Consider the following 27,305-nt stretch of genomic DNA (forward strand, 5'->3'; position numbering starts at 1 on the left):
TTTTCTAGGCAGAAAAGGCAAAGGAAAAAAATTGACAAATAAATGAAGCTCATACAGGCTCTTTTACACAAAGGCTGACTGTCCCATGTGACAAGCACAAGCAGAAAGGGCTCATTTATATTTCTCTGTCACGAACAATCACAGCTGAAATGTATCTTTAAGGCCCTGATCTGAAGTTCAGAAGACTTTCAACACACTTCTCATTCTGCAGAACTCATTTTTGGGTGTTTTTTTACGTCTCCCAATTTATGCAATAGACCAACTTAATCTGATGCTAGAAGACACCAGAGTGAGGGCTGAAGACACACTGAATGGTGCCTTGAAACACCACCTCTTTAGAAACAAGAATTGGCTTTATAAAAAAAACAAAACAAACAAACAAACAAACAAAAACAAAACAGAAAACAAAACAAACCACAACCCCAAACAAGCCCAAACCAACCTGCGCAATCCCAGCAGCTCGTTTACACAGGACTTCCATTAAGCTAAAGAGGCCAAAACTCACAATTTGCCACATTATCAGAGCATCTAGCTGGTTTTGCTTTGTTTCTCAGAAATAATTCAATTGAGAAACTCCAGCATCAGCTATGAAACTTTACAAGTGCCTGAGCATCGTTTGTTATGAGTGGAACTCCCCACTCACACTGACAGCACAGCCCATGCCATTTCACACTGCTCATGATGCCGTACATGAACACGTGTCCTCCCACCCACACACTCCTTTATTTCATCACAAGCCTCGTACCTGAAACGTAACTATATTCTTACAACATAAACCGTACAGATCAAAATCCATTTCATCTTGAGAGATCATTACAGGGGTTTGTAAGCAAGTCAGCTAATCAGACAAAACTATCATGGCCCTTCATTTCATAGCTAACTCCTACTATGTCTTCATCAGGAACAAATCCATACTTACCTACTTGCCTATCTTTAGTACATAAAGTGCTTGTTGAGCTCTACAAGGGATTTCCCCTCCCCAAACCCCCTTATCACAGCCTGAATTTAAGCCAGTAACCCAAACCACAGAGCAGATCTTATCCACAGAGCTCTACTAATTTCAAAAATCCATCTGACCGGGCCACTGATACTGGCTCCTTATACCAGTATGCAACAACTCAAGTGGAAATGAGACAAGCTGAACAACAGAAGTCCAGAAGTTTTAAAGCACCACCTTTTCCTAAGTAACTGCCACAGTAACAGAGCTAGATCTCGTCTCTCTCAAAGTACTAATGACATCACTCTCAACAGACGTATCGTCTGAAGCACTGACAACTACATCTGCACCTTCTGTGATCTAACGCAGCTGAGCATTGACACAGAAGTAAAGTAACGGTTAAAAAAAGCAGCATGCGAAAGTGAGATAAAGAATATCCAAGAAGAAAAGTCACATCAAGAAATCATGAATCAGTAACAAAAGTTGACCTAAGTCCAAAGATGTACTGGTTAGAAAGGTCTTAAGCATGCTAGTCTAGGATAAAGATTAGCTTCCTCTATTCTGCAATTATTACAGTTTCATCTGCCCTGGAGTGACAACAGAAAGCATTCAGATGGCAAAAGGAATACGAGTGTTTCTAGATTTTTCTCCCATGTAAATAGCACACTAGAATCTCAAGTCATATTTCTGATCCAGCGACAAATACAAACTAACTCTGTCTACAGCAGGTAACCAATACAACCAATTACCTGATAACATTAATAAGCACATATGATCAGCTGTTGATACTCAGTAAACCAAAGACAGATGACACCAAGAAAAGGTTATCACTGAACATGGCCTAACAGCTCCCTCCTCTCCACCTGTCTCACCGCAAAGGTACCTGTCAAAAAGCTCAGAAACTGCAGTCATCGGAGCAAATTCCTCACAACTCATAAAACGACTTCAAGATCTTCAATCCATGCTTGCATATATTACTAATACTTTGGACATCCAATTTATCTAGCCTAATACTTGGTCAGACATGAACCAAGAGATGACTTGTAGTACAGCTGATCCTTTGCATTTAAACCTCCAGAGGAAAAATTTGTCAGTGCCAAGGACTAATCAGCTCCCGAGGGCTGAATGCATGGAAGGATTCTGGTGAGGTACGTGATCTTGGGGACACAAACCCGCAACTCTCCCCAGAACTGAACAGGCTCTTACAAGCTCTTATCACGAATCACTGAAATATCACCTTTGGGCAACTTAAACATGTCAAGTATAGGGGCTTTGCATATGTCTACCATCTGAACCATGTGTTGAATAATCTCAACAAACACATTCACAATCTATTTTCCCAAATATTATCAATTAAAAAACAGGTTTTAATAAGCAGAGGCACTTCCTCCGAAGCTATCAAATGTGGAGAAATAAACCAGAAAAGACAATTTTCAATGGCCTGAAGAGGTCCATATCTAAGGAAATGTATCAGTATCCACAGACACGTGTGAAACCAATGCAAAAAATGGCTTGTTCACCGCACGGGCACAGAACAGTTCAGCAATACTTGCCCTACAGGCTTGTACACCTGGAATAAGGTCCACAAGTCATTTTTCAGCCTTGTCACAGGAACCTGCGGACTCTACCACCTCAACCTGACATCCAAGAGAAGCCCTGCATCTTTTTCACCACTGTGAAAAATCAGCATTTCTGCAATTCAGCCAGTGAAGTCATGCAAAGACATAATACTGACAATTAATTACTTGCTAGTCATGCCTTGGCTTCAGGATGAATACCACCAGAAATACTTCATTTATTCTTTTCATTCACATGAGTCATTCAATGTTACAATTACAAAAAATTAATGCAGACAATTCCAGAAGACTGTTTCTAACTCCCAAAGACTTTAAAACAAGCTCCATTTTGTACCTGCAACTTAAAATTCTTCAATCACCATGCTATTGACAGCCGATCTGCAAACAAGTATGAAGTTCTGGATTTGAGAGAAGTCATATAGCAAAAGTTAAATATTTTGGTGTCTAAATAACCATCACAGCTTAATTCAAACTTACCACATTCCTCCCATTTCAGAGAAGTTACATCCAGAGACTATTCATAACTGTAGAATTTTTCCACTGATTTTTATGAATAAAGATCAGTGAATTAATTTTCTTGACAACAGCACGACATTTCAAAGCTGCCCTTTACCACAGAGCTGCCAGTATTTTCAGAACAGACAAAGAGACTGTATAGTTCATTTATACATGTACTCAGGCTATCAGAAAACGTTCCAAAATATTTCAGAATTAATAAGACGAGTTTTACATAAGCATCAGTATCGCTTTATTTCCAGGCTTGCTTATGTTTAAAGAGCTCTAAAACTTGAATCTGCCAAATATAAGAAGTTAAACATTTACATCCCCGTTGACAATGACCTCATGTTAAATTATTAAGGAACAATGAAACAGCTGATGTTTCCATCAGTGTGGGTTAGGACTGGATATGCTAGCAAATACATGTAGCTATTTTTTTTACTGGGCCATAACTGATGATCGCTGCCACACACTGTCATCAACATCTAAGTAGAAAGCTGCAACACAAACATTTATAAAGCAGACACAACACAATAGCTTAACCACTAATGCATGTAATTGCTAATACAGAGCCATATGCTGATATTCCATCTCTCTTTACATTCAACTTTTACAACCTAGGCAAATTGGACAATTGCACAGCCCAGTCTTCCAAAATTGCTTACTGAACAGAAAACTGGAATCAGCTGCTGGTTCAATTGTTTTTATAAACATTCTAAATAAAACAGAAGAGGTTTATTGCCCTGACTTGTGAAAGAACCTAATGAATGCCCAATTATAAGAGCAATTAGGGGACCAAATCTAACATCAGAGGTTTCTCTATAAGATATTCGTTCAATGACTGGTTTTTTTATAAGCTAATTATTCACGGACATTGAACAAGAAACAGATGATCCAGAAACAATGATCCTGCAGAAATGTTTGCTGTCAAATCCCATTAATAATTTCATCCCTATAAACTATTTCTAAAAAAAAAATCACAAATAAGGGCAATAACCCTAGCTTTCCAATAAGCATTCTGTCTGTGACTGTCAAATCCTCAACTGTATAACAGCAATAACTTCTGAACAAGAACATATGAAGTATTCCAAGCAAGACAGGCTTCTGCGTAGTTTTTACACATCCAGTATTTACTAGTATTCCCTGTGGCAGAAGCTGTGATGTTAACCAAATAAAAGATAAATCTGCAGGGATTAAACAGGAGGAAGACAGAAGGAATTCCTCCATAAGACAGTGAAGTTGCCTCTTCCTAAAAGAGCAGAAAACACAGCGCTCGGAACTAGATGCTTCAGTTGAAAAATCCCTTTTCCAACGAGGCAAGCCTGGCCACCAGCACAGTCCAGAACAAAAAGGACTTTCAGTATTTTTCACAACTGGCTTGGAAGTCCTCTATCACACCAGTTTAAGGCCCTGTCCTCTTAAAAATCCGGATGACTGGTTATACTAGTCTCCCGCACGACAGATTAAGTACTACATGCAAGGTTTGAGCAATGTAAATAATCACTCAGAAGTTGTTAAAATGCCAGAATAATGTCGTCCGTGTAGTCCTAACTGGGATTCCTTACATGCAGGAATAATGACAGTATGTGACTGTGTAATGAAAGAGGTTTTTCTATAGGTTATTGCCTCATTCAGTACACAAAACAGATGCTGCTCACTGAATGGGCAGCTTGTTCGGTGGTCCATGTTAAAGCCTGGTGCATTATTTACTGCAAACTCCTTAAAGCAGAGTCTGAAGACAGAGGACGCTCACAAGAGAAAGCTCTATGGCAGCTCTCACCAGAGCACTTGATGGCCCACAAAATTCCATGTATGTCAAAACTCCATTTCAAAAATACTGTTGTCCTCATTTTACATTTAGTCATTGTGGCTATTCAACATCATCAAAGAACTAGAGGTCCCAAACTGAAATTATTATTATTACCAAACATTTAGCTGCCTACTCTAGTGAAAGGTAGTTTAAACTTGGCTACAGGCGAACACTCCATTCAACTGATTTGCTGCAGGTGCAGTAAACCCTGGCAGAAACCACCGCAACTATCCGCCAAGGAAACCTGTGTCTAAGCCCTTGGGTATTATTTCCTAAAGAGCTATAAAATGTGGAGTACTTTATGTTCAAAGCAAGCTGCCCTTGATTTCAGGTATAAGAGTCAGCACTTCCTCAAATCAGCACCAAGAGCTCAAGTCAAGCATCCCTAACATCAGCAAAAAGATGCTTACAGCATCTTAACCGGTATCAAATACTGAAAACGGGGAGCAAGCTCACATTCTCCAGAATAATACCTGATTGGTTAAGTTCCCTTTCAGGCTCTGGAGAGGGCAATATGTTCTCAAGGACAAAGTTCTGTCTTCCCATCATAAGCAAGACTAACACTTTCTGTCCAAATCCCTTCCAGTATCTTTAGTGCTTGTTCTCCAGCCTGGCTGCATAAATTCCTTCCCTCTTATGCCCCATGATTATCCTGACCGCCAGTCCCTCCTCACTTAAAGAAAACTCACACAAAGGCTCCTAAACATCTCATCATATGTTTATGGTCTCTGCTTTTCTATCCTAGAAGTCTAAATATTGCCTTAACTACCCGTTCCTCACATGATACCTACCCTCCTCTGAACCAGATATTCTACCTTACCAATGGACCTTGCTTTTCTCTTCCAATCAAAATTACTACCTGATCTAGTACTGGCACCTACTTTAAGATCTTAAGGCAGAGAGCCTGGAGCTGTGAGGAAAAGAAAATTTAACCCAAGTTATCATAAAATCATAATTTAGTTGGAAAAGACCTTTAAGATCATCAAGTCCAACCATTTGATCTCTTTTTACTACAGGCCCAGTTTCCTCACTTTGAGAGAGGCAAACAGGCGACCTCTAGCAGCCCCTTACAAATTATATTGTATGATTACTCCAGATATGAACCTGAAGAAAATGCTGGTATATACAGATTAATTCTCCAAATTTCCTAAAATCAGAAGTAGTAGAAAGCATTTCCCCATAAAGAATTGTTAAGGGTAAAATGTAATTAATTACTGACACACAGTACCAAGTTTTCAGATAAAACATTTCTAAGATTTTACAACTAGAACCAAATAATTTTAAATTAAAAGTTTTAGAAAGTTCTACTTCTTTCTTTTTTTACATTTCTGAATGTATTTTTTTTTTCCTTTAGTGACATAAATTCAAATAACAGACCAGAAAAGTCCACTAAAAGGTCATGTTGAAGGCAGCATCCTACGCTGGAAAGTATTTGCCAGTCCTAGTAAGTTTAATTCTATCATCTGCATTGATGATGTGCACGTACCACTGATAGCAGAGAAAATTCATAACTAAAATTATTATCTAGTCTCAGGCTATTTTGCAGACCAGCTATGATTCGCTGTAAGATGCTTCTAGAATATCAAGTATATATTCAATCACGAAAACGTCATACAGTTCAATGAAAAAGCAGTTTCTGAAAGCTGCAAACAAAGCAACAGAGAATGAAAATGCATTTTTGAGAAGCCATAGCATAAGACAAATAATGCTGTGATCATACATTACTGTTTGTCGTGGTTTAACCCTAGCCATTAACTAAGTACCACACAGCCACTCACTCAGTCACTGCCCCCTATCAGCAACAAATCTCATTTAAGAGTTTGTCACACCGGTCACTATCTAATTCCCATGTTTTTATAGCCATATTATTACACAGCTTTTTAAAAAAATATTCAACATACAGAAGTGCAGCGCAGAAACTGACCAGTTTCCCAAGGTAAACAAGAGGCCAATTGAGCACAGTCTACAAGTGAGTTTTTTCAGTATTTAGGTTGAGGTAGCTAAAAAAACAAACATGAAATGTTTCCTTTCTGTTACAAAGTAAAACATTCAAGTAAATATTTTGCTTTAGCATTTTCACATAATACAAATAAAAACAAAAAATGAAACATTGTTTCTTTTCTGTTACAAAGTGAAACATTTAAGTAAGTATTTTTGCTTTAGCTTTTTCACATAATGCAAGGATAATATGTTTGTGTTTTGTAGAAGTATCTGTTCTTAATAATAGCACAGCTGTGTTTCTCGGTGCAACCCAACTACCTGAAATACACCAACACTCACGGCTAGACCAACCTCCCACTTCTGCTCTCCCATCTCTCTTAATCAACATTTTCCTTCCATTTGACACACAACGCAAGTTGAAACTATGCAGTTCAACTATTTAACTCAAATACTTTGTAGCATGTTTACTTATACATTTACACAGACCTTTAAAAAAAAAAAACAAAACAAAACAAAAAAAAAAAAAAAAAAAAACAACCCACAACAACAAAACACCCCATAGAGAAGTCACATCAAAACCTCAGGCTACTCTTTACACAGAGAGTCCAAAGCGAGCATCAGGCGACACCGATAAAAGTTTTTACATGAACCCACAGCTTTCCTCAGTCTAACATACAAACTCTTTTTCCTCATTAAAATCACAAGCTGCTAACTAATATGAAAATGAACCTAAAGGCCTCTCTCAACATGTCACTTCAAATAGCTTATGACTACTTATTCCACATACCTTACAACACAAGGGCTAGAAAATCTAACGCAGCTCTAACAGCAATACCTGCCAGGAAGCTACAAAAAGATTCTGACCATGCTCATGTACTAAAAACAAGTGATGTAAAGACAGCCAGACACTGCACCAAGAAAGAGAGAAATACAAATGGAATAAACAGAGGGGCAGTAATAAACAGGCACAACACGGAAATCAGAGATTTCCCCAGCTTGCCTTCCAGCACCCCATTTGGGGCTGATGCCACGAATCTTTGAACCCTAACCAACCCATGCGACGTCTGAAACTTCACACTGCTTCTGACCACCTTATCATGTCAAACACACTCCTGCTCCCAAACTGTCTTCAGGTGTATTCAAGCACGATAACATAGCTGCGGAGGCATGCACACAGTGCTTCTGGAATGGAGCTGTCTTGCAGGTGGTTTGCTAAAACCAGAAGCTGATGTGCTCAAATTTGTCTGCACTCATCGGTGTGTATGATCCATAAGCAAGTTCATAACCTCCAGCATAGGACTGTACAGTTTTTATTAACTTAGAAGAAAGACTCTGAACAGAATCACAAAAAAAAATTGTCATTGTGTATTTCTATTTTTTTCCTACACCTTTATTTCTATTAAGCCCCTGCTACCCATGTTATACTGCTGCAATGAGTGTCAGGGTTCAACAAACAACAAACAGAACTAAAAAGACACATAAAGCACCACATGCACTATTAAAAAAATCTTGCAGCAATTTAAAAATATTAATGTCATCAAAAATCTTTTGTGTAGTGTAACTAACTATATGTTCTCCAACAAACCTTAGGTCTACAGCTATGAACAAACAATTCAAGAAGCCGTAAAAAAAACAACAAAAAAATTATATTGGTTTTGCTACTTTGCATAGGAAAATAGTTATAAGATACACCTCACACACAACCATCCACCTTTATAAACCTGCAAACTACTCAGATTTATCATAACAAAAGCAACTCCTTAAATGAATCACAAGCACTTAAGAATTCCATTAGCCTGTTTGTTATTGTGGGCTGTACACAATAATGTACTTGCTAGCATGGAAAGATACTTCTTTTACACCTGGATTATATAAAATAGGACTGCAAATCCTGGATTTATAAAAACCATATCTTCTCCTTTTTAGGGACCAAATGTTTTTTACTGAAGCTTACAAATACGACAAGCCACTTTGGGTCTGTACCAGAATCAACATGTCTAATGTTCAGTGAGAGGGGTTCTTAGTGTTCTTTGGAATCAGGCTCCTTCGGGCTGGTTCAAATTAAGTGGCTAAACCAGACTACTTGTCGTAACTAACAAGTAATTTTGAAAAGTAGCCAGGATCAAGGTGATCAAGTATTAAGTCAATATCAAGCAGAAATCTTGAAAACTAAGAACAGACACTTTGCATACCTTCAAAAGTATCTACATTTTAATCAAAATGCTTTTGACAGTAAATACGCAATTCAGCTAGTCATACTGATAAAAGGTATCCAGAACCCTTCATTTAAGCTAGTTAAAAGAGCTGGAGAGAGTTGAAACACCAATAGAGCACAAAAACACATGCCGTTATGTTGGGAGGGTGGGGAGATGATGTGCTAGGCAGAGTAAAACATGGTAGTGCTGTTCCGTGGCAAGCATCCCCGAGTTGCTACACAGGTTTGGATCCTATGCAGAGGAAGAGGCAAGCCTGTCTTCTGAAGCAAAGGTAATCCTGGAATGTAATCAAGGCCTGGATCAATACTAACGGTAATCACTAAGTTGTGTCATCTGCCCATATAGGATATAATAGACAGAAAGACTTAAAAATATTTTCTGTTTCCAAGCAATAGATATAAACTCAAGCTTTGTCAACAGCTTAACCTATGGACTAAGTGGATGCAGGTGCATGAATCTTAAAAGAAAAACCTTTCTTTGCCACCAATTTCCCAGTTTGCCTCATCAAAACATTAATTTGGTCACTAGTGCAGTTTAACCTAGAGGTTGTTTTTAAATCCTTCATGCATCACAAGATCTTTTATCGTGTTCTTTATATTTTTCAATCCAGCACGCTCTGTACAATCCCACGTATTCTCCTTTCACAGATATCACCACACTCTGTGTATATTTTAGGACTAGAAAAGCAGCAGGACACTGAACTGCCAGTTGTGACACTAGTAGTATGATACTATATGATACTATTATTTCAAAGTCCAGGACATCAGGATTAACATACTAATCCCCTCTACAGAAAAAACAAACAACAAAAAAAACCAACCAAAAAAACCCACCACACACAAACACTAGGATTATTGCTATGACAGAAGCCTACACCACAGGTATATTTTTACTTTAATGGTTGTTTTCTCTTAGAACTTGAAAAATTGAAAAAACCTACTTGAAGCATATTGGCCCTAAGAGATGCCATTAATCTCCAAAAAGGCTTGCTGAAGCTTGCGATACTATCACACTTGCATCTTACAGTCCTACTTGTTATTTAGATCAGCAGTGTATTCCAGCTAAAATTATAAACTGTTTTCTTCAGGACATTTGTATTTCTCATCACAGAAGACAAAAGAACAATAATAGGAAAAGCCTCCTTTGTAAAACTTAGTAAGTGATAAAAAAAAGAAATCACAGGAGGTTAAAAATGTCCTGTTATCACAGATTATATTTAACCCAAGAGGTTGCATGTTTTATTTTTATCATCTACAATCTGCATCAGATCTTAAAAACCAGTTTAGAAATCTGGGGTTGCGGAGAGTCAGCAAGTGGTCACAGGAAAAGAGTATCTGTGAAACACCATAGAGATTGATATAGCACCCTTGGTTAAATTTCCAGAGTCAAACTGCAGTGGCAACGCAGTAGCATTTCTATCCAAAAAGCCATAGAAGAGAGACGCAAGAAAGTAACCCAGTGTTTATGACTCGCATCTATTCCTTGTTTTCCTTTCAGGAATCACAGATAGGGATCAGGCACAATGACCAAATGTGGCTACTACTCCTTCAAATTCTGAATTCTTGCTTTCATCAATTAAGTCAGTAATAACTTCTCTAAGTGAACCAGGAGATGCAGAAAGGCATATGCATACAGTTTCAACGCAAGAAAAAAAAAAAAACAACACTAAAGATATTGAGCTGCAGAAATTAGCAAATTAAGAAGCAGTGACCGAGTCCTGCATTTGCAAAGTTAACAAAAATGTGGTGGAGAAATAGAGGTATAAAGGGAATAATGGAAAACATAAAAGAAAAATAAAAGTCAGCAGCTGTAGCAGGCAACTGAAGAAAACACCTGAAAACAAAATTTAATGTTTCAATATTTTATCTAATTAAAAAGAATCACATGAAACAATCCCTCCAAGCACAGACAAAGAACTAACAAGCAGCAAACAATAAGCAACAGAAGTAATATTTAGAAAAGCTACCAATCGAACAAGTACAGCTGATGAAGCAACCCTGGGAAGCTTCCCAGTAAAAGACAGAAGATCCTAAAATTCTTTCATGTAATAATAACCTTCAAAGCCTCTGGACAGACATTGCTACATAGCTGCTTGCAAGGGGAGAACAGACAGCAGAGACAACACATGAGATTTCCAATGCCATTGGAAGTTTTGTTTTAATTTATAGAGAGTGCTAAAACATACCAAGCTATAAAAAGGCCACAAAAGTAAATACAAAAAAAAAACCTGGCAAGTCGCAATTCTGTGCACGTAGAGAAAAGGGTCATTTAGAACACTGCTGAACACAAACAATATTGAAATGATATCGGAAAAATGGCAAGTCCAACTGGGATCATAAGCTTTTCCTTAAAAAAAAAATAATAATACACAAAACACAATCAAACATACTACCAGGTTTTAAAGCCATCCAGGCTTGTGAAGTAATTTGCAAGAAAAATAATTAACTGCAGATTCTGGAAGCATATGGAATGCATAGAAGTTCTTCAGGCCAGTAGAAGACATCTACGGCAAACTGAGCATTCCCACAGAAAATATACCTCACCCAAAAAAATCTGGAACACTGAAAAGACTTTGGCAAAAAAAGGAAATTCATATATACAGTACGTATATTGGATGTGTCATGCCAATTCTGCTAAAGTGCAATTAACTGAGTAAAAGATTGTCTACTGAAAAAGTAGACTGAAGAGGGCCACAATGAAAGTTTCAAGAAAACAGAATGTGATGAAATGTGATATAAATAGAAAAGAAATAAATAATAGAGATGACTGACTGAACTAAATGAGCATGATAAAAAATGACATTAAATTTCACAATGCTGTGTACCTGTAAAGCTACTCCACAATAAAGTGCTAGAAGGGTTTCATCCTTTATGACAGGACTTCATGGATAAATTTTTAAGAGCAAGAAAAAAAAAAAAATCTTTTTGTCATGGGTTTTATAACAGGTAACTGTCACTAACTAAAAATCAGCAAACTTCAGGCAACGCGCAAGACCCCACTGTTTCTGCCACATCATTCTCCAGTCAGCTACGCGTCTTCTACAAGGACACCGGTGTCAATCTCTTCTTTTCTAACTGTTCATTAGTTTTTGTGAAACATGTAGATATTTTATTGGAGCAGGCCAAAAAATTCCAAAGTCATTGCCAGGGAGAGAGGCAAAAGGAAAAATGGGCTCGCCCTGGCGTAGTCCAATTCCACTAGAGACTAGTTTGAAAAACATCAGTTTAAATGGTCTGCCTTCATTTTCAAAATCAAGCAGTCCCTTAAGCACCAGAATCCTTTTCTACTCAAGCAGCAGCAACACCATCAACTGTAAAAATATCCTCCAAAAGGCAATTAAGTACTGGCATGTTCTGTTCGACATTATGATAAAACTTACAATAGGGGAGATTGGAAGTCAAAATTGTATCTATTAGCAATATCACATTTTAACTGGGAGTGAGTGGGGGAGCCACCACAAGAGTCACTGGACGAGACAGAACGCTGTTTGCTCTGGCCTGAAAAACTATCAGCCTGTGAATCTAATCTACATGGTAATAGTCCATGTAACAATATTCACCTTCAATCGATCTATTAAACAGCAACAATAAGAATATTAGCTCCCATTCTGCAGAGATCAGTGTTCACCTAATTCCAATTTTAGAGCATGAAGCAATAGTCTTACATTAAAACATTTCTTGATCTCTTATAAACACATGAAATCTGGGACCAAAATTCTGCAAATCACTTCAGATGCTTCCAGGTAATTCTGATGAAGGATGAAAGGCAAAAGTACATAGAGAATGAAATCAGCACTACAGCTGTAATTGGAGTGCCACAGAAATACCCATTTTTGGCCACGAATTTCAATCTACACAATGGACAGTCAGCTTGATGGCTAACATGCTGCAATGTACAACACCATAAAGGTGATGTTAATACATTCTTGGTTATTTGCCATAGAAAGAGCATTGAACACACAGTATTTGTTTTTTGTAAGTGATAAAAGAATATTATGTTAGTAACAAGAATATGGAAAGAAAACCATCAACCTCACTTCTTTAAGTGGCTACCAGCACCAATCAAGGATCCTCATTTAAAAAAGAATAAGAAATCGAAACACAAAAAAAAAAGTTTAAAAGATTCTCAATTTCTGTTTCTTTTCTGTTATTTAACAGATAAATTAAGTGTTCTGTGTTATTCAGAAGTCAACGCATCCTCCACTTTTTAAGAAACAGTAAGGGCCAAGAAAAAAAGCTTTTATATTTTTTCTGATGGAGCACAGCAGGAAAACAAAACAAACCTCCCTAATACACACACCTAGGACCCCACATTTATGACAAAGCTAAATAAACTGGATATAGTAACAGCAAGCTTTATGTTTTTCCACACTGAATATCCTCAATTGTTAATGTGGTTGTGCCTTGAAGAGTATAAAATTACATCAATGAAGGCCAGATAGAGACTACGTTTATACGGATTAATCTGTTCTGGTCAGGTCAGCGATGAACTACACCGCAAGCAGTAAAAAAAAACTGCGTACATTGAACCAAGGCTTAGAGCTTAGCCTCTATCTACTTCAAAGAGCAACTTTATCACATCTTACGCTGCTGCTCCACAATCAGACTGAACATGTTTTAATGGGCCTATTCCTCCCCCTTCCCAGTTCGTCATCGTACTTGATCCAGTTCCTGAGCCAGTACACAAAGAAAGGTGCATCGGGCAGGGAAAGGGTGGCAACGGATAGAGAATGGCTCCAAGCACCATCCCAGCAGTACCACTGCTGTCTCAAACAACTTACAGAACTACGGTATGACTGTCCAAACAAGAACAGTCTGAGAAATCAAAGCACAGACACAAGCAGAATTCATACACCCATAACAGAAGAGCTAGTAACCATGTAATTGCAGTCATTCACACTGTAATTTTTCACATATCAACTGTTGCACTAGCCAATACTTTGCCATATGTGCCTATAGGTTTTCCTAATATCCACATGACAGGGCAGACTCCACACATTTCCAGATAAGTGACAAGACAGGACCGAGCAGAAAGCTCTCTCTACTGTTCACCCCTGCACAGTGTAAAAGGCTGAGAGTACAGTTAAGAAGTCACCTTCTCCAGATGTGTTACAAGTACATCTGAGCTGCAACATCTCTAAAGATCTTACCTTGTAAAATGTTCCTAGGTACACAGTGAAATGCAAGTTTCAGAAATCTGTCAAGATACATCAAGATTCAAAAGAAGTTTGCTGGCTAAAAACAAATACACTTTGTTCTGCCTTACGCAAACACTGCCTGGGACTTACATTTCTGTCATGTCTTCTAAAAAGCAGCTGAACATAACACCCAGTTGAATACTGGGGGGGGGGGGGGGGGGGGGGGGGGGGGGGGGCGGGGAGTATTTAGACCATAAACAAACGGGATCAAGTTACCCGTAAGTAGATATGCCTCATAGCAAGTACAAGAAACACCACAGCAAACAACAAACATAAATATTCTTCAAGAGCATCTGGCAAAATTCAGCATAATGAATTCAAAATATTCAAAGCAATTATTTCCAGCCCACAACTTATTTCTTGCAGAACCGAGATCTTTAGCATTTTATTGCCTTCCTTACTGTCAAGGCATATTTCTTCAGTAGTTTGACATTTTTTTCTGCCCTGCCATTTGGCTAAGCAACTAAGAACTTTATTCAGCAAAAGTAACTTCCAGATGACCTAGCAAATGGAGTTGATTTGGATTAAATAGCAACAGATTATTTCAGTGTTTAAGCAGTCACGGGTATGCTGGTAACATAACACATCTCAAATATATTCCACTAATCTTATTAAGTATGCTTTTATTTATCTTCTGCTAAACATCTATTTTATGGTCCATTTCTTCATACCTTTTAATCACTACTCAGTTGCAATGTCAAAAAACTTGAAATCCCAAATTGGAAAGTACAGAGAGTCACAACATAGATAATTCTCTGAGTAAGGAGTACATAGGGGACTGCTGTGGAATCTTTAGGGTTTATAACTATAAGCATATTTACCATTTTGCATATTTTACACAACAGATTTGTTACAGTTGGAAGCTTTCCCTTCGGGCTCTTAAAGAAGCACATGCAGGCCTATCCCACAAAGTTGTCTGAGGAAGGCATAAAGCAACTGTCTTCAATGACTTTGAGGGTGCAAAGGGAAGAGAAAGAAAGGGGTAAGGAAAAAGGAAGGAAAACGTGTGCACGCAGGGGAGGGAAACTATACCTCTAGTTTAGAGCTGAAAGGATTTAATCTACACTTAAACTAGAAAGCTCTTCCATTCCTCAGCTTTTGCTTGCTCAGCTTTTGTTTATTTTTCTGACTCACTACTCAAAAAGTTCCTAGATCCTAATCAAGCCTAACAATGCCACAGAGGAAATGCAGCTCCAAAATGGGAAGGGGGAGAAAATCTTATTTAGGAATTCTTTATAAGCCATAAAATTATAAAAACTCAGGATATCCTCCAAGAATGGTAAGAAAAATGCTACATAATAAAGCGCAATATCCTTAAGTCATCAAAATATGGCCTGGTTCTGTATTCTGGATATCAAAAGCTTAGACGATGACTGCTCATTCTGATATTAAAACCTCTGTTTGAGGAATCCCAGATTCCTCCAGGAGCGAGGTTCGGAAAGAAGTTAAGGTTCAGGCAACAAGTATCACAGATGAGAAAATTCTTAAAAATATCAGGGAATCAGTGACCAGCTAAGATTTTGTGGATACGCAGCGTGTACGAAACACACCGAGTCTTCCCAAAAAGTCTCTATAGTCAGAAAGCCTCCATAGGAAGAAGCTTTCTACTCCATTTTAAATGACAACCTTGGCCAGCAGAAGGATGTTCCACTTCATCAGAAGTCTCATCTATTAGCCCTTCAAAATTATTCCCTTTCCCCATACAATACCAGCTCTCATCTGTATTAGCTCTCTATAATTTTCTTCATCTGGCTTTGAGTAAAATATGTAAACAAATGATGTCGCACGTACTTTTGTCAGTTTTTAGTGACTACATTTCTTTCTTTAGAGATCTAAAAGTAAAGACTACATTGCTGCTTTATTTATAAAATTCAGGAATTTAAAAGTAAACAAAACAGACTAACAAGGGTAAAATTCATGCAAAGAAAGACATTTTGTAAGTGCATTCTATTCCACAAAGTAACATTTTCTCCTAGGATACCCTTTATCCTATTAGGTTCAAACTTGGGACAAACAAACCTAAAAGAGTTAAGTAAGCTTCTGAAAATTGTTCACTAAAGCATGTCAATCTTTTCTGAATCTGAGGCTGGTTTTAGAATTCATGGCACAAATTATTTAGATTTTGAAGACAAGCAAGACTGAAGACAATCAGTTATGCTGGGAGCAAGTTGTACATGTATCAATGTGTGTGTGTTATGGTTGCCACCAAATACAAAATGCTTATATAGAATTGGCTATAAAATACACACTCCCTTGTTTCTTAATTATCTATTTTAAATGCATAGCTATACGACGCATGGTACCATGGCACCATCTCATTGCTAAGCAGTCATCCCCTCCTTCCTCTTCCCCTCAGAAAACCCAACGACGACAGAGAAAAACCAGAGCATGACAATTTTACATGAACTGCTGTGGATAATGACCAGCCGTTCCCTGCTGCATTTGAGCAAGACTGCGAAGTGAACATGCATAACACAGGATGCTGCGCATTGAAGTAGTTATTCAAAAGCATCGCACACCATCCTTGCCTACTGTGATATAGATACCCTCCTTTCTCGCAGCACCAGTCACTTGAGCAGAAAAATCATTTTTGCTTTGCCAATCAGTGCCAAAGCAAAGCAAATTCTAGCACTTTGCTAAGAGAAACAGTCAACAGCACTGCCAGCTGCACTTCAGTTTCCCGACAGATTACTACGATACCTACGTAGACCGTGCTTGCCCCGTGAATTTTCCACACCAGCAGATAGGCCATGTCTGTAGCCATCAGCTGCCTCATGCCATCCCAGCCAAAACCAGTAAAAAGTGCTGCTGACCACAGCAAACGTAAGTGTCCTGACAGCAGGTGTTACCAATACAAACACATTATTCAGTACTACACGGATGAAACGCCAGCTGATGATCCAGATTCAAGAGTTTACTCTTCGTATTGGAGAACACTACGAACACAGAAACAGTCCAGCACTTTGATAGCTACATTCAACATCCTCACACATAAAACCTGGGGAACAAAACTGAGAACTCCAGGAGAAGTATTTAACTTTGAAAGAGAAAGCAAGAAATAGCTCATATGCTCTTCTAGTTGACATTTGCTATTAACGACAGACTACCTGTGAGCAGCATATGAGACTGCAGGGCAGTACGGCCAGGTTAAAACGCAGCTTGTCGTTTCTGCTATCTTTCAGTGCAGAAGCAACAGCCTTTGAGAGAACTGAAGCTGGGAACTATGAAGGTCCCAAATGCCCTCTCCCAGACTGGCTGGTTTATTAAGAAGCACAGTTCCGAACCTGTGGGGACTAAGCCAGAAATAGAGCACCCACCGCAGGGTGGGATGGGAGGCTGTAGAATCACTTTTACAAGCTGGAATGCTTCTAGGCGAGTTCTTTTTGTCTCTAAAAAAAAAACCCTAATATGCTTTTAATCAAATAAAAGTAGACTCAACTTTGCAGAGCTGCACTAAAGTATAAGGATAGCAAGCAATTCAATAAGAATCCCAAAGTTTTAAAGTGGCTGTGTAAGAAAGTGTAAGAAAATGTTACTTTCCTTCCATCCCACCTTCCCAGTCGTGGATTTTGGCTCAGCCCCATCCATACATTGCCTTTCAGTTTACCAGTACATCACATTACACAAAAACATGTGTGAAGTCAAAGACAACCTGTTACTGAGAAAAAACTACTACAAACTTTCAAGATGTATAAAGCGCTGCATTGGTAGTTACACATAAGCAGTTTCATCCAGTTAGATGAAATCTGGAAATTATCTCTTTCGAGAACATTAGCATTATACACACTGATGTTGCAGTTTAGCAGTGTTGACATAGTGCATTTCACACCACAAAACACAGCAGAAGCAAACAATTAAGTGCAATTGCTGTACCACGCAGAAAGATAAGAGAATTAGTAACAGCTCCAGCTGCAAAATTTGCCGGAAAAGTATTTCCTCCATCCTAAGCCTACTTGCACAACAGGATAAATTGAATATTAATACAACATATAACTTACAAAGTTAATAATGCAATTTTTAGGCTGCTTGAACCGAAAAAAGTTTGCACTGATCTCAGATGTTAAAGACTTTTGTGTTTACAAATCCACAGTAGGCTCTGCTTTAAAGCTTACACATGTGAAACAGATTAAGGGGCACAATGGTGGGGGTGAGCCTCTCAAACTGCTTTCTGCAAGCTACATGGTCCTCTGCTACTATTTTCTGTCCCAAGTAAAGATTCAGCATCATATTATACCATACACACTTCACCTCTCACTATTACCTTATTTTAACAAGTTTTCTCACACTATTTTAACTACATTTACTGTAAAACAGGTGTTATTTGTCCATACCATATTCCGCAATATGAAACCTCCGTTTAACTGTAACCCCAACTGCCCACTGCTTTGGAAGTGATGGATCTGTCACCTTATCGGTTGGGAAGCAGGAAAAAGAAGACACGCTATCAGCTAGTATTTTCAGCTCTAGCACCGGATCTCCTTTGACTTCAGCACATGAACAAGCAGTTAGAACCATCAGCAGAAGCCTCTTTGTTACATCTGGATATAAACACGGATGAAAATGAAACCTTTTGACTAATATTTTTCTCCTTTAAGACCGAAGCATGTATCAGCAGAAGCTCAGACACACCGGTGCCATCACCCATCATTTTGGGGCAAGTTTCAGAAGCTCTGTTTTTCTTGAAGACCCAAGTCCTGAAATTTTGAACTTATATTAAAAAAAAAAATCAAAATCTGTTTTCAATACAAAATAAATTTCAGATCTATGCAGCTGCAAAAAAAAAAAACTTTAAAGAAGGAAAACAATACTAAATGTTCAAAAAACCCAAAGCCTATTATATTATTTTTAATCTCATTATTTTATGATTCTTTTGCTAAGAAACCTGACTCATGATCTTTGCACACATGCAGCTGCCAACACAGCATGTAGGAAGAAAGCATTAGAGACAGCACATAACTGCACAGCAAGGCATTTGGAAAGATGGTCTGGACAAACGTTAAGAAAATAGGTTTAAGAACACATCAAACTCTTTTAAACAACTCCTAATGTAATTGGCATGCAAAAATGACTGCTGTTCCAAACAACATTTTGAGTTGTGATTGCAGGAAAAAGCATTTTTTATTGGGAACACAGTCCTTTATCCAGGCTCATTACCTCACTCCTGTTATATTTTCCAGAAGATTTCACAACAGATTAAGGAAATAATGCTGCTGTTCCAAGAGATACCTTCTTTAAAAAATGTACACACACACACACACACACACAAAAAAAGGCTGTCAATCTGGAAAAAAGTTAAAATATATTGATTAATATTAGGAGTACATTTATGCATAGGAAAAACAGGTTACACAGGGCAGCAGACAGAAATTGCCAGCACTAGGCAAATCGCTACTTGCCAAAGCTCAGGAAGGACAGATTGCAGCTGTGAAGAAACCAGCTCTCCCGGGGGGTCCCCCTACCACAAGGAGAGTTGCAAGACTGAGGTGAGACTGGGGAATCACCTCCCTTCCAGCCACCTTTCACCACTGCAGCAGCAGCCTCACCCCAGCCTTTCACCTTGTGGAAACCAAGTTTGACTTTCCATAGGCTGCTGAGAACTCCGAAAAAAAACTCTTAAGGGCTACACGGATTTAGAGTGTCCTAGATCACTTGGAAAGTTTAAGCATAATGTGAAGTTCCTAATGGCCCATCCTGCCTAGAAGGAACTGAAGATCTAACATCTGCATTTAAAAGGACAAAAATGAAAATAGACTAGACTATTAAATGTCACAGCAGGCAGTAGCCAGGATTGTATTTTGCACACTGTGTTACTACTGCATTCTGCCTTTGTCCAAGATTGCCCCCATTAAAACTAGGGGGATGGAGAGAGCAGAGAAAGAATGAAATAAAATCATATTAAAGATCTTGAATAGTTTCAGAGAATCCAGCAGTACTCAAAAAACTATTTCATTCTATCTAAAAATAGTAAGTAGGAATTTGAATGTAGTTTTTTAAGTGTTCATGTTATTTTAGGGATTATGAGAAGATCGAAGCACCTTGGAGCCTATCCATCTCTATCCCCAAGTACCGGAGTACGGACATATCCTGCTCCACTACAGCAATACAGCATGCTAGAAACAGCCACCAGACACTTCCGAATGCCACAAGACTTGCCTTAAAAGTCTTAAATTTTTAAAAATAAAAGTATTATTTACTTGCACTAGTCAAGATCTGCCTACAGCACAGGAATAACCAGAACGTCTAAAGAATTCCCCCAGATTACAGTTCTACTTTCTGGTGACAAAAAAATCCAAAATCTAGCAACTTTTCTTCTTAGTGCCATAGAGCTAAGATAAGAAAGACCGAGCCAGCTGCAGTCTCTGCTCCAACCAGTGCATTAAGTGAACTGTTTACCAAGTTATACTTCTGCAAACTCATGCAAGGCAATGGTGTTGATCAGGTATCACTGGCAGAATAAACTGAAAACCATTTGGCCGCACAGATGTTTCTGAATCTTTATAACCGCAAGTGAGATAGAAAATGGAGAAAACACAGCTCAATTCTCAATTCAGAATAAAATCTGAAAATGCAAGCTCAGAGTCAGACATAAAATGTATGCAGTACTATGCAAAGTGAGTAGAAGATACAGTATAAATTAATAAGCTGAGTAGATCAGACTCTGGAATTAAAATAACAAACAGAATCTCTCAATGCCTGCCCTGCAAAATAGAAAAGAATTCTGCAGAAGTTAAAGATACCCAGCGTCTTAACCTAAGGAGCTTTCCAGTACTCCTTTGCCACGTTATCAAGTAGCCTGTGTGAAACCACTGGCGTTAGGAAGCCCAAGTTCTGTTCTTGCTCCGATGTAAGCTTACTAATTATGTGGCTGTGGAAACTCAGGTCTTATCTCACCTACAGAAATGTTTGTTCCATTAAGCTACCCAATTCTACATTCTCTCTTTCTTTGCCTAGTATGTAATTACATCCCCAAAAAGTAAGTAATTTCAACCCGAGGAAATGATAATATTTTAATCCAGAGCACCCTCTTAGCTTGGTGATTAGAACATCTGCTTAAACTGGCAGAGGGAAGGAGGAACGGAAGCGTAAATTCTTTCCTGGGAATCCATGATGAGTTTCCAGCTGGATAAACTCCCTGTTGAAATCCTGGATAAAATCTATGTGGTAACATCATTTCCTTCTCTTGATGCTCAGTTTAGCGTAACAAACATGTTTTGAAACCATACAGCGAGAGGAGGCATTTCAGATGACCTTCTGCTTATGAGACGGGGTAGAGCTGCAGCCCCGGTAGAACGGATTTGTAAGACTGAAGAGCTACTACTGACCATTCCCAGGGCTCCTTCAGTGCCCTGGGCAAACGAAACGGCACAACAAGCAAGGCCTACACTGGCATTTCTAAGATGGAAAGGGTGGGCAATAACTCACTGTAATGCTACTACTGCATTCTGCCACTCCTGCTAGGTCACAGGCATACGCCTTCAGAACAGACCACAAAATGACAGGTAGCTGAACACATGCAATGCCGCCTTCCCCCCGCCCCCCGCCACCACAGCCACCAGTGTAAACCCCCACTGAGGCTACATGTGAAATGGCAACAGTTGGTTGTGGTTTTTTTTTGTGGCAAATCCACAAAACGATTTGATGTAGCATTGAAGTCATGGGGCATCTCCAGCAAAGCACCAACAGCGGGGTAGTGAGACCAGCTGCCTGGAAAAGGCCAGGGTTCTGATCTCAAGGGATTTAGGCGATACTAGGATGGAACTGACTTCCATTGGGAACAAAGATACTAACGAATAAGTACCTGTACAAAAAGTTACACCTTGAAGGTAAGAGAACCAAAGAGAACGCTGTTAGACAGCTATGCAGAGGCACTATGTGTTCTCACAGGGACAGTATTTGTTCTTTTCTGGGATACAACCTGATTCTCCAAAGGGGCTTATCCCTTCAAAAATCAGATTACAGTAAGGCAAAAAAGGGGATGGGGAAAACATTTGCGCCCAATTAGTGTATTCTTATATAACAGGTTTATTAGAGTCATTAATTGAGGAATTTTTTTTTGTCTCGAGAGAAGATTTACTTGAAACACAGCCTCAGCCTCTGCCATGCATTTCGCTGTTGACAATAACTGAAAATTCTAAGGGAGCAGTGATTTTTGTGAAGTGAACCCAGCGGACTTTTCAGCTCTCAGTGCTCTATGCCCTCTCTTGAAAAAGCTGACAGAATTTGAATCCTGCTGCAAGTCACATTAGATATGTCAACAATTCAAGGATAAGGTAGTTCATTTTTTTGTTCTCTTTCAAGCTACGTTAGTCCCCCAGTTCAAGCTAAACTTGGCCTTTAATTATCTCATGTGGTAGTTCTAATTATTTTCTTATGACATGTTCAACCAACACGCTCTTGAGAAATTATCTCAAGAGAAAAACTAACTCTATAATCATAATACAAATGCCAGTTTATTATATATGACCTCTCGAGTTCTTCATAGACATCTTTTGATTATGACTTCTAGAGCACCCAATAATATTTATGAATTTTTCATGAACACACCCATGCAGACACACTGCTATTGAACTATGAGATGTAACCTTGTCTACAGGCAAGAAACTAACAAATTATTTTAATGAGCTTGTAAATGTCACATCAGGTGAGTATTCCGCAGAGCAGTAGATGCAAAAGCTTTGAAAAGATTACAAAGTTGTCACCAAAGACTAGAGGAGGCAGTACCAACCAGTAGTTTGTGTAATTAGCACTCTCACTGTCCGCTCTTGTTAACTACACCCTCCTTCCTGGTCCGCTAGTATCAGTTTTGTATTTTCCCATGTGCTTTAAAACGCTTTACACAGAGCATCATAGTGTAGTTCACTGTTGCAGTCTAGCATTTTCTCCCTTCTTTTTTTTTTCCCTGGCTTCAAAAATCATTTTAATTTCTGTACTCATCACTCGCTGGACACGCCCAATGTTTTGCTGGATCACGTTTAAGACTGTCATCATTACTTCCAAGGCAACCTGATTTACACTTGCTTCTGCTTATTTCTAGTCTCTTTTCACTGATAGCCCTGCCCTGTAGCTCTGTTATAAGCACAAACTGAACTGCTCCCTTGCATCCTTCGACACTGTGCCATAATCCCTAGGCTTTTAAAATAAATCACTCACTCTATTAAACCTCTTCACATAAATATATGCCTTTAAAGAAGCCTATAATCACTAACACATCCATACACTCAAAAATAAAATGCGTACCAAAAAGTGTGAGGCTAATAATCATGAAGTTATCGACCTTTTTTCCCCCACTATTTTGTTGTTGCTTTCCCCGAGTGCACATGGATAATCTCCAAATATCAGAGGTTGTCCCTGACATACTACTACACAACAAATCAATCAAGCAAAACTACAGTTACGAGGCAAAGTTTTCTGTTCATTCTGAAATTTCCATAAAAATAGAAGCTTGACCTTCAAAAAGATTTCTTTTTCCCCCTTGGGTGAATTATTTTGTCTCATTTTGATCATCATCATAAGCTGCAGACGTTTGAAGCTCTGAAGTATTGCCTATCACTACAACAGCTGAAAGGTACCACCAAAGTTGTAAGTTAGTGTAACGTGCAGGGGAAGAAAATCACAGAAAAAAAAAAAACTATTTCTAAAAGGACAGGTTCACCGTTATTCATATAAAGTGTAAAAATGGATGCTTATTTACATTTATACTGAGTAGACTAATTAGATTGCTAAAACATTTTGTATGTATCTATGCACATTCAAAGCACCTTCCTAACCACCTTCTCACATTGCTTTCCAGTTTATTAGGTTTTTTAACATCTTTCTCGCTGTAAGACAACTTTCTAAAAATTTGCAGCTGCAGGAACTGAAAATTTACCAAGCGAGAGCTGCACGGTGTTTAAGTTAGAGATGTAACGACCGATGTATGGATTTGAATGATGTTCAAAAGAGACCCCAGAAATCTGGTCCTTGGGGAGGGGGCAAACTCCTCCGTATGAAGGATACAATTAACCTTTACAGGCCTTTGTCCAACTCAGTTCAATAAATGACAAGGGCGGTGAAATTAAATGAGCAACGTACCATTCTGTATTCCCCCAGAGAACCATCGAGCAACTTTCAGACCCCCTTAAACGGTGAATTTCCCCCTGGATCTCCCTCACCCCGCTGACATCAAGCCAGGGGCTGCAGCCCTCGCTCAGATTTCAGCCCCCCAGCCACAGGACGGTGGCACAAGCTCCTCCAGCACCCGGCTGCTCCACAGAGTTAGAATTAACTTGGTGGCGGGGGGTTGCCTCCGCCAGCCGAGGATCCTCTCGCTCTCCCCCGTAAAACAATTGTGCGTTCATCAGGCTCGGCGGCGAGCTGGGCTCAGCTGGGCTCGCCTCCCAGCGCCGCCGCCGCGCAGCCCTCGGCAGCAAAACAAAACCTTGCCTCAGATAATGGCTTTACTGTGCTTACTAAGGGGAAAAAAGGGAAAAGTAAGAAGGGAAAAAAAAAAAAAAAGGGGATGGGTGGTGTACAAAACAGAATGAGATTATTTCCAGCTACTTGAAATTCAAAAAAAAAAAAAAAAAAAAACCACACAAACAAACAAAAAACAAAACCAAAAAAACAAAAACACCAACTTAAACCACGGCAGGTCGCGTGTTCTACATCGCCCAAGTCCTTACGGGTGTGAAGTTAGAAGGGGAAAACGCCGCGGGCTGCGCCCCCGCCAGTTGCGCCCCCAGGCAGCGGCCCGGCCAGGCACGGCGCTGCCGCAGGTGACAGCCGCCAGCCCCCCGCCGCCAGCCCCCGCCAACCGGCCCCCGTACCGCCGCCTTCCCCCCCCCCCCCCCCCGCGCTGCCGGTGCCACCGGCGAAGTTCCCGGCCCCGAGTCCGCGGCAGCGATCAACAGGCGCCCGGACCCGCCGCTCGCCAAGCGCACCCCGGCACCCGCGGGGACGGGCGGCTGCCCCCGGCCCCGGCTGCCCCCGGCCCCGGGCGGGGCGACGGGCGACCGGCGGGGCGAACCAGCAGCCCGTGCTGCCGCCTCGGACCGCGCCCGGCGCCCCCACCGCCGCCGCCCAGGACGGAGCGCCGCGTACCTGGCGAGGTGAAGGAGGGAGCCCGTCCCGCCGCGCCGGCACACGGCGCCGCTCCGGCCCGCTCCCGCCTCAGCCGCCCAGAAAGTTTCCTGACGTCAGCGCGGGCGGGCGGGCGGCGGGGGGACCCCGCCTGCCTGCCGGGCTCGCTGCCCGCCGGGCGGCCGCTGCTCCCGGGCTCCCCCTGCCTCCCGCCGCCCGGCCGGCACGGAGGCAGGCGGCACCGGCGCCCCGCGGCGGCGGCAGGGGCGCGTCCCGCCGCGCTCGGCAGGGGGCGCCGTCGGGGCCGCGCACGGGGAGCGGCCGGCGGGGCTGTGCCCGGGGCGGCACGGATCGGCCCGCCCGGCAGTGGCCTTTCCCCCACCCGGCTCCCGGCGAGCGGAGTCAGGGTCGGGCTCCCGAGGCGCCGCGACCCCCGCCGCTGTGCCGCTGCCCCGGCCCCGCCTCCCCGCCCGCCCCTGGGGACAGGGCGTCACGGGGAGCCCGGGGCCGTGGTCGCCCCTCGGGCAAAGGCCGGCAGAGCTGCGGCGAGCCGAGGGCAGCAGGCCCCGCCGGGCAGCACCGACCGAGCGCGGGGGGGGCACCTCGCCTGGCATCAGGGCTTAGCTTCCTTCAGCTCTGCCTTGAGGAAGGGCGCGTGGAGTGGAGCAATGGGAGGGGGGGGAAAAAACCTGTGAGGAGTACGCAGTAGTTCAGAAAGTGGGGAACACTGCTCAGTAGCTCTGCGTTCCTCAAGGAAACAGCTTTTGGGGAAAGAAAAAATCCTAGCGACACTTTCACAGGTCTTGGTTAATCCTGCAATGAAGAATATAAATATTTTCGGAGGCTACAGATACATAACATCATTCTGACTTTGAAGACACCCTCTGTGGCATAAAATCCCCATTAAAACGTGGTTTAGAAACACCAGAACGGTGTAGATCAATATATTTTTATGGCAGTCACAGGAAATGCAAGGAACGTAGAAAGGCAAGGGGTTCATACCTGCCATATTTCTTTTATTCCTGGTGGCCTTGTGCCGTGATGCTGCCAGCAAGGGGGCACGCAGTGCCTGTGGGAAGCAGGCAACTCGTCTGTGGCTTCTCTGCCTGGGGTTTTTCTCACAGCCCAGGGAAAGCTGCCTTTTCATTTCTCGTTAATCAATAGGCAAACCTCGAGAACGGCCGTTTACAGAGCAGAACCAAACATCACTGAAGCCAAAGTGAAGTTGTTTTGTCTGCAGTAGGCGTTTTCTTCTTTTTTTAAAAGGCAAGATGGAAAAGAGTTCAGGGTGGTAATTTACAGTTAGGAGTGGAAAGATCATGATAGAAAAAAACCATGAAGGGTAGAAGTCAAGAGCAGGCAGCCTTTTTAATCAGTAAGCACTATGTAATTGGCGTTGTGCATGTAATCAATTATGTAAAAAGTTAATTAGCGTGGCTGCCTTTTCCATTCACTACTAAACTAAAAAAAAAAAAAAAAGCTTCCAGAATACATACACAAAAACAAAGCAAGCAAGCAGTGAATTTGTCTGCTCTGGAGATTATAAAGCTTCTGAAATTTTCCATCAGTTTCATTCTGTCCCTCGAAACAGATGCCAGCTTTTTACATGACTTCAGAGTTATTTGTAAACTTTGCTAGCAAACTGACAGACTATGAAGCAGTTGCAAAGGATCGTTGTGTGGAGAGCTGTGACTGTGGTAGCATCATACCAGCTGTATCCCAAAAGATAAACAGGCAGAAGTGAAATTCTGAGAAGGAAAGAAAATAGAAACCACTTTTGGGGAAGTTAGATGGGAATTATATTCTCAACAACACCACAGCCAGGAATTTTTTTTCACCATATATTGTCTTAAACATTTTTTTTTTGGGCGGGGGGGGGGGGGCAGAACGTACCACCAAAAAGCCCAGAACATCAAACAAATACCCAAAATACCCTAATAAACCTGTCTTTACTGTAGTATTAAGACAGTTGAAGTAGTATGTAGTGAATTTGAGCAAAGCACTCTTATTTCATTCACTGCTGATTCATGGCTGGTCAGTACACAAACTTTTATTTTATTTGCTGTTGTTA

The 27,305-nt window shown here is 40.6% G+C and overlaps 1 protein-coding gene across 5 annotated transcripts in view; it reads right to left on the bottom strand.

Annotated features, from left to right (window-relative positions):
- Positions 1-25,576, bottom strand: part of GULP1 (GULP PTB domain containing engulfment adaptor 1) — a 163,754-nt gene extending 138,178 nt beyond the window's left edge. For 2 of the 5 annotated variants that reach the window (XM_080398783.1, XM_080398780.1), the window contains exon 1: positions 25,256-25,573. The gene's annotated coding sequence lies outside the window, so the exon portion shown is untranslated. Of the gene's footprint in view, positions 1-14,128; positions 14,321-25,255 lie in introns of those variants that run through there. The other 3 variants (XM_080398784.1, XM_080398785.1, XM_080398781.1) reach the window with 3 other exon arrangements.
- Between the last annotated feature and the right edge of the window lie 1,729 nt (positions 25,577-27,305).

Source organism: Falco punctatus, assembly GCF_963210335.1.
Source record: "Falco punctatus genome assembly, chromosome: 8".
NCBI classification, from domain to species: Eukaryota; Metazoa; Chordata; class Aves; order Falconiformes; family Falconidae; genus Falco; species Falco punctatus.